This window comes from Lepidochelys kempii, chromosome 7, assembly GCF_965140285.1.
Source record: "Lepidochelys kempii isolate rLepKem1 chromosome 7, rLepKem1.hap1, whole genome shotgun sequence".
In the NCBI taxonomy this organism is placed as follows: Eukaryota; Metazoa; Chordata; order Testudines; family Cheloniidae; genus Lepidochelys; species Lepidochelys kempii.
Genome location: NC_136386.1, coordinates 97,626,678 through 97,635,164, shown reverse-complemented (window position 1 = coordinate 97,635,164; position 8,487 = coordinate 97,626,678). Strand labels below are relative to the sequence as shown.

Below are 8,487 nucleotides of genomic sequence, written 5' to 3'. Positions count from 1 at the left end.
GCTCAAAGGAAATGAGTAAGCCCCTTACAGTGAAACACATTTTAGCAGCTTGCTTAGCTGAGTGCTTCTTGTTTATTTGTTAAAATGCATTGCCAAATATGGAGTGAAGCTTCACTCAGAAGAAACTGCTTCACCAAGGAATTGATTCTGTCTCACTGACTCAGGGCTGTGTAGAAGAGATAAGTAGTGTCTTGGCTTCTTGAGTTATCAGAGTTACCAAATCATTACTTTTTTCCAATGACTGTCTCAGCTCCACGGAATACCTTGTCTGAACTAGCAGGGGAAATAAAACAATGATAGGCCCTGACTCTTTCATCCATTTTTTTCAGTTTCTCATTTCCTTTTCTCTATCAGCAGCAGTGAGAAGCTTTGCTCTGCAATCCCACCTATAAGGACCTCAAATCCTTTTGGAGCACAGACTTGGGAACCCTGTTCTGGGACCTGATCTCTGGTGAGTTCATTTGCACGGGGGGTGCTGATCCTGACAACTGAAGAGAGACTCATGAAATGGTTAAAGCATTGTAGGCGGAGGAGGGGAAGTAGTTGGCTCACTTTGAATGCATCCCTCTTCCCCCCTCCACACACTTTTGTTATTGTTTGTAAAGGCCTCATAGAGAACAGTGGTATTTATGCCTAGCACCACTACAGGACATGACATTACTTTTAGATTCTGTTTTTTCCCCTTTGACATATAGAAGTGTGACAGAAAGAAAGGCGTGTGGGAGAAAAAGTACAAGATCTATTGTGCATTTTACACTCTCCTTCCTCTCAGAAGAGAACACATACTTAAGTGTGGAGGTAACAGTGTGAGTGGTTTAAAGGTATCAGTGCTCCAAAAGGAAAAATATAGACAGTGGGTGAAATCTTGGCCTTTTGAAGATAATAGGAGTTTTGTCATGGACTTCAGTGCAATCATCCAGTGACATCAATTACATAAAATCATGTACTTTACTGCTCTGGGTGGAAACATAAGCTGCACCACTGATGTCAGCTAGTAACCAGCCTTAGTTTACAAATGATGCCTACCACCTGCAATGTTCCAGTGGTCTGGCACTTCACAAATAAGTGAAGGCAATGCAGTAGGACTTGTTCTGTTGAGCAGTTGGTTATGGAGAGGCAGCACAGCTGTGCATCAGTGGAAACACCACCTGTCAGTGGGGATGCAAGTCTCATTCTGCTGGTTCTGCACCAACATATAACAAAAGTGTTGACCCCAACACAATCACGGACAACACCCTTGTGCAAAATGTCCTCAAAATGCCCTCACATGTGTGATCACAACTCCCATTGACTTCAGAGTGTGTGTGTGTGTGTATTTGATGGGAGGATTTGGCTATGGAGGGCTTTCTGCACAACTGTAGAGCTCCAAAGCAAAGTCCCTGGCACATGGGTCAGATAAACATTATTCTAGGTTAATTAACCAAAGGCTATCAGTCGTCTGTGGGTATTCACAGATGAAGAAAATACTCCCCCCGACCCCCCCCCCCCCCGCATTCAGGCAAGGGACCTAGAGATCAGTAGGAGGTGAAGATGTTTTATGCCATTGGAAGTTCCTTGGAAGCCATTTACTGCACAAGATGCTATCTAAATACTTGTTGTTGTTTTACAGTTATTATTTATTACCCATGACTGTGTATCCATACATGTTTCCCACTGAGCAGTGCACCACACCTCAGGAGGAGGCAGACATTTTCGTGTGCCCCCCACAGAGCTGCTCAGAAATTCCAAGCTACTTGCAGATGCAAAGCACACTATCATGAGCTGTAGCTCACGAAAGCTCATGCTCAAATAAATTGGTTAGTCTCTAAGGTGCCACAAGTACTCCTTTTCTTTTCGCGAATACAGACTAACACGGCTGCTACTCTGAAACCTACCATGCGCAAGTCACTTTTTGATTGTTGATTGACTAGAGCGAAGCAAGGGGTTAAATTATGCTGCCAATTTTGTTGTTTATAATGTAACTATCTCTTTTGCCTTCGTGAAACTGAAAGGGCTCAATCTGATGTAAATGTGGTAGCTCAAAGAAAGAGAGATCAGAGCTCTGAACAAGACCCATAGGGGAGGAAATGGAAAATTACAGATTAAGGGAGGGTAAATCTGATTTCAGAAAAGGAAGGTCATACCTGAATAATGTAATGGAATTTTAGCTGATACCATGCTGCTCAGCTAGACAAAGCAGGGGGGGAAATAGAGCAGACAGGCACTGTATGCCATAATTAGAGTACATGTAGTTCCCTATCAAAGGCATTAGCAAAATATAAGGTGTGGAGTCATGGAAAATATGGAAAGCTGGCATGCTGGATTCAAAACTGGCTAAACAAGGGATAATCATATGCTGCTTTTGCAGGTGTATAATTGAGAAGTATCAATTATGTATAGCTGGTGCATAAGAGGATTATTGAGTCACAGAAAAGCTTTCTTTGTTTGGAAGAATTACCAGTTGATAGTTATTCCCATCCATTCCCCATTATGTAAACATTATTTGTGTATTTATGTTGGCTTTTCATTTTTGAAGATGGAAATGCATTTGCTAAGCATATTCATGTTTCAGCACTGCAAGTAGTTTAACCACTTCACTGCTGGTCCTTCATGCCAACTGCTATTCTGCTAAGTTCCATTGAAAGCAGAAGAAACAATCTTTTGTTTATCTATTTATATGTCATGAAGAATACTGTTGGCACTCAACAAATAATAAATCATAAGTCAGCAGCCGAACAAAAAGTTCATTCTGCCAATATGCATTCTGTTTTGTTTCTCCAAGCCTGAATATTAGTACCAGTATTACACAAAGACTTTGTTAAACAATTAGTATGCTTTACTATTAATTATTGAGTTCTTTGTGGTAGGGACACAATTTTCCTATATGTGTACAGCGCTTATCATAATTTAGATTGCAATAGCACCCAAAATGTACTAATTTAATAGCATGACAGTGTTAGGCCAGCCTGTCTACATTCTGGTTCCTAATGGTCAGAGCAGAAACCGGAATCAGGAGTTTAGCCAAGGATCAGAGGTGTAATTGGAGCTGATGGTCAGGAGCAAGGCATAGGGGCAGGAACCAAAGACCAGACAAGGATCAGGCATGGAGCAGGAGTAAAGCAGGAACAGGGAGTTGGGGCAGGAGTGAGGCAGGAACAGGACAGGAGCATAGCAGGAACAGCTTTGGTTACAGAACACAGGAGACAGGCAAAGAACAGGGTCCAATGCAGCAGCAACCGGGAGTCTGTGTGGTTGCTCAGAGAAACCACCCAGATCACATCTTAGCTTAAGCGGGTGCAAGCCAATCAGGTACTCCTGGCTTTCCAATAGGTGTTCCAATAGGACTTCCTCTGCGGCCTGACCTTCCAAGATTAGTGAGGTACTCCTTTGTCTGTCTCCCTTGGTGGCAGCGAGGCAGTATCAGAGACCTAGGGCCCAACAGTTCCAGTTTCTAGACCAACAGAAACCAGGAACCTGCACCCTTTGATCCTTACACTGCCTGTGCACTCCTCCAGGGTGGCACTGAGCCTGGCTTGCTGGGATGATATCAGCTTTTCCACTAGCTTGGGGACATGGATATAGGCACGCAGGATCTTTCCTTGGGACTGTGAGATACTGAAGGCAACCTTGCCTCAGATGGGATTCAAGGATTCCGTGTACTATATAATCTTGTGCCCCTGAATCTCGACTGGTGGAGAGGTTTGTTGAAGCTGATCCAGAAAGGGATTCTCTATATAGGGCTTGAGGTGTGATGTATGGAATACTGGATAGATGAAGTGGGACTACTGAAGTTGCAACTTAAAACACTACTGGGTTCACCAGCTGGTAGATTTGGAAGGGACTGAGGAACTGATGGTCTAACTTCTGAGAAGGCTTGCTTGTCCCAAGGTGTTCTTTGGAAAACCAGACCTTCTGGCTCACAGCAAATGCCTGACATTTGGGGTTGCTTGTCCGAGAATCACTTGTAGGCCTTTTTAGCCTCTTCCAGGTGACTCTGGAGGAAAAGTATCTTGGATATAGTGAATTCTGGACCCAATTGACAGCCTCCAGATAATGCAGTGTGGAAATGGGGATGATATCCATAATTTTAAAAGAAGGAGCTCTGTCCTGTGTAGATGATAGGTATTATTTTTAAGAGAATTTGTTATATTGTATCAGGGAAACTCAGTTGTCTTGATGGAAGTTAATAAAGCACCAGTACTTGATTGACCCTCACCAAATGCCTGTCGATATGGCTGTGATATATGGTAGAGGCGGATGCATTAGGCAGAGTGTCTCCTGCCAGAAGCAAGAGACAAATTGAGGCTCTCGATCAAAGATGATTTGGTCTGGAAGCCTCTGGAGGTGGATGATGTGCACCACCAGCAGCTGGGCTGCTGCTTCATCCAAAAGCAGATGGCTGCAGGGAATGAAGTGGGCCACCTTAGTTAGTTGGTCTATGAGCATTCGGACTACAGTGTGACCCTTGGAGCCTGGGAGTTCCAAAACAAAGTCCAAAGTGATTGAGATCCAGAGTCTCCAGAGGTTTTAGGATGTCAAGGGGTTTCCCATGAGGCATCTTAGTACAAACACATGTAATACAGGAGTCTACACAGTCTCAGACTTCAGTACTCATACCAGGACACCAGAAGAAATGAGCAAGAGTGAAAAAAGTCTTGAGGTGACTAAAGTGGCCTGTGAGCAAGGTGTCATGGCATAAATGTAATTAAATGTGTAACTGTGATGTGTGTCACCCTGTTCCATATGGATTGTTGCACTTTGGCCATTCCCTTCTCTGGGAGTCTTCTCAGCAGAGGTGGCTGTCTGCAGGCATGTCCAGGGAGGTCAGGTGTTAATGAATTTACAGGTCTTCAAGAGATATGGGGTGATTCCAGTTGGGCTCTTCATTTCCCTGGTAATATTCCCGTTTATGTGATCGGGCATCTGCTTTCGCATTTCTGGTTCCTGGATGGTATGAAAGGATGAAGTTAAATTGGGAGAAGAATAGTGCCCACCTGGGCTGTCTTTGGTTCAGTGCCTAAGCCATCCAGAGATATTCAGAGTTTTTATTGTTGGTGAAGACCTGTACTGGGCATCAAGCTGCCTACAGATTAGAATTGTCGCTGTTCAAAAGAGGATTTCACAGCAAGCAGTTCTCTGTATAGTATTTCATAGTTAATTTCAGCAGGTGTGAGCTTGTGAAATTAGTATGTGTAAAGGTTCAATACCAATTGGGGCCCAAGCCTTTGGGACAAGACAGCACCAAGAGCCACGCTTGAAGCATCTGCTTCCACCATGCATGGCTGAGTGGCACCCAGATGTGTCACAATGGGGGCTGTTATGAAGGCAATCTGGAGCTAATCAGAGGCTCACTGTGCTTCAGGTGACTAAATGAACTTGGCAGACTTGCGGAGAAAGGAAGTTGGGGAGGCCTTTTGCCCCAAGAAATTCAGAATGAATCGCCAATTAAAAAATGTTGAATTCCAGAAAGATCTGCAGCTCCCAGATGGGCTCGGATGCTTCCCAGTTGTGGATTGCTTCAGCCTTCTGAGGGTCCCTATGATACCCTTCAGGGAGATGATATACCCCAAGAACTCAGTGGATGGCTGGTCACTCATGCATTTTTTGAGTTTCACATATAGTCCACATTTCTGTAATATTTCCAGGATGAACTAGGTGTGTTTATTGTGATGTTAGGGATCCTCATAAAATATCAATATCATCCAGGTAGATGACTAAGATTTCCCTGAACATGTCATACCAAGTGTTGGAAGGGGGTGGGAGCACAGGTTAATCCAAATGGCATGATCACCTACTCAAAGTGCCTCCAATGAGTCCAGAATGCTATCTTCCTTTTGTCCTCCACTTAAACCCTCCCCAGATTGTAAACCCAGCAGAGGTCTAATTAAGTAAAGATTTTGGTGGATCACATTCAGTCCAGTAGCTCTGAGATTAAGGGCAGGGGCTGTGAGTTTTGGATTGTTATCTGGTTCAAAGCCTGATAATTTACACAGAGGCATAGCATTCCATCCTTCTTTATCACAAAAAGGTCCAGGGCCCCTACCAGGGAAGTGGCTAACCAGATAAAGCCCTTCACTAGGTTTTCTTGGATGCGTAGGCCCAAAGGGCTTTCAGTTATGGTTCTGACATAGGGTATATCCACCCATAGGGAACATGGTTGTGGATCTATGTGTCAATCATAATTCCATTGTGGAGATAAAATGTCTGCATTTTTCTCTTCAAAGACTTCCAAGAAGTCTTGATAATTGCTAGGGAGCTGGGGGACGGTGTCCTGTGGGCTAGGCCCCAAGGCCTGGGTTTTTTTCCCCAAGTGTCACAGTCCTGGGAATAGCTCTAAACACAGGGCTAGAGAATGGGACTCAGTGGGTTGCAGGCAGTAACTGAAAGAAAAACTGATCTTTTCCATCAGGAAATAATGGGGTCATGCTGCACCACCAAGCAATGCCAAGAATCAGGGAAGTGCACTGAATGGATTGCATTTAGTTGCATAACCTCTCAGTGTCCCTAGAAATCAATATCTAAGGGCACAGTTTTGTAGGTCACCAACCCTGAAGACAAGGGACACATAGATAGTTTTGACAGGATACAGCCCACTCTTGGGCTGGAGGGGGCTGCACAAGGTTACCTCGGCATTGCTGAAATTTGCTGCAGCCCTGGAGTCAATCATTGGAGGTGGAAGGGTGTGGCTAGATCCAGGAGACACATCTGTATCAGAGCTTAGATATGAGGAGAAGCCCCTCTGGTCTCAGTTCACGTCTGGGTGCCCAGTCAGGAGGTAGTACCAGGATCGTACTGTGAAAACTAACAGTTCCCTTTACCTTGCCCTTACCCAAGCCAGCTCCCCTTACCTTGCCTGGGCCTGTTAAGTTTCCTGGCAGCTTTCTGATCAAGCAAGAGGTGAGCATGTGTCTAGATGCCCCCCTGTAGATACACAAGTTCATGCAATAGATATACAAGTTCCCCTAATATCATCAGTGCCTTTTCTTCCAGGGTCAGGTGGCAGCTTAGGTCAATCGGTATTGCCTCAGGGGTTGGTACACATGGCTTTGGTTCAACATACAGTGATGGGGGTGGACCCACACTTCTTTCTTTCTTTCTTTCTTTCTTTCTTTCTTTCTTTCTTTCTTTCTTTCTTTCTTTCTTTCTTTCTTTCTTTCTTTCTTTCTTTCTTTCTTTCTTTCTTTCTTTCTTTCTTTCTTTCTTTCTTTCTTTCTTTCTTTCTCATAATTGGGCGTCAATTCAGAGAGCTATGTCAATGAAAGCATTAATTTGGGAGAGGCTCTTGACATGGGACAGTTAATCCTTCATCTCTTCTCTCAAGCCTCACCAGATTTGGTGTAATTGGGCTGCCTTATTCCTTTCCACATCTGCCACCAGTCACTGAAAGTGAGTGGTTTATGTTTTAGCGGGTCCCTGCTCTTGCCAGAACTTCCCCAGTGCCACTTCAGTGGTATGGGCTCAGTGAGGGTCGTCGAATGTAGCAGAGAATGCTTGTATGAAAGTGTCCCAGTTGGTGAAAACTGCGCTGCCCTCTTCTAAGAGGGACAAAGCCCAGTCCAATGCTTCCCTTGTAAGTAGGCTCACCACCAGTCACCATTGATCAGAGATGGAATCAGAGTCAAGAGTCAAGGCAAGGGTCAAAGCTGTAGTAGAAGCCAAGGGTCAGGAGAAAAGCTCAGGGGCAAGAACCAGAGACGAGGCAAGGATCAGGCATGGAGCAGGAGTAAAGGAGGAACTAGAAGCGGGGGCAGGAGTGGAGGAGGATTCAGGAATGGGGTTTGACACACATCCTAGGAGACCGGCAAAGAGCGGCGTCTGATCCAGCAGCAACGGGGAGCCTGCACGGTTGCTCAAACAACTCATCTGGGTCACTTCCTGGCTTCAATAGTGGATGTGAGCAAATCAGATGCCCCAGGCCTTAGATGTTCTCACAGTGCTTTCTGTGGGGCTTTACCTTCCAAGATGAGTGAGTTGCTGCTTCATCTGTCTCCATTTGTGGGGGTGATGGAGTTTCGGTGACCTAGGCACCCCACAGTCCTAGGTTCAAAGCCGGCTGAAACCAAGGACCTCTGCCCTTGGATCCTTTCAGATAGATCTTGTATTTCTAGTGGGAGCTCCATTTCCCTCCCTTGGTGCTTACCCATCCCCACTGGAAACAAAGGGCACAAACTTAAGAGGGGTTGACTGCTTTCTTTAAGCAAGAAGAAAATCCCTCTTCCTGAAAACATTACTTTAAACATTCTCCAGCTATTTCCAAACAAATTGGCCTTTACATGGTAGCAATGATGGAAACATTTAGGAATTAAGGTCTAGTTTTATAAAGGTATTTAGACTTTCAATGAGACTGAGGATCCTAAGTGCCTCTGTCACCTTTAGAAATGAGACTTAGGCCCCTAAATAACTTAGGCCTTGCAAAGCTTAGTGGCGCAATGACTAAATACCTTTAAAAATCTGGGACTGAGTCTTAGTAAAGAGTAGGCTTCTGCAGTCATGACCTGCAGTGATAGT

General features: G+C 44.7%; 1 long non-coding RNA gene across 1 annotated transcript in view; it reads left to right on the top strand.

Moving 5' to 3' along the window:
* Nucleotides 1–209: 209 nt before the first annotated feature.
* LOC140915362 (uncharacterized) overlaps nt 210–8,487 on the top strand; it is a 39,696-nt gene continuing 31,418 nt past the window's right edge. Inside the window, exon 1 of the long non-coding RNA XR_012160139.1 lies at nt 210–451. This is a non-coding gene — a long non-coding RNA (uncharacterized LOC140915362). The remainder of the gene's footprint in view (nt 452–8,487) is intronic.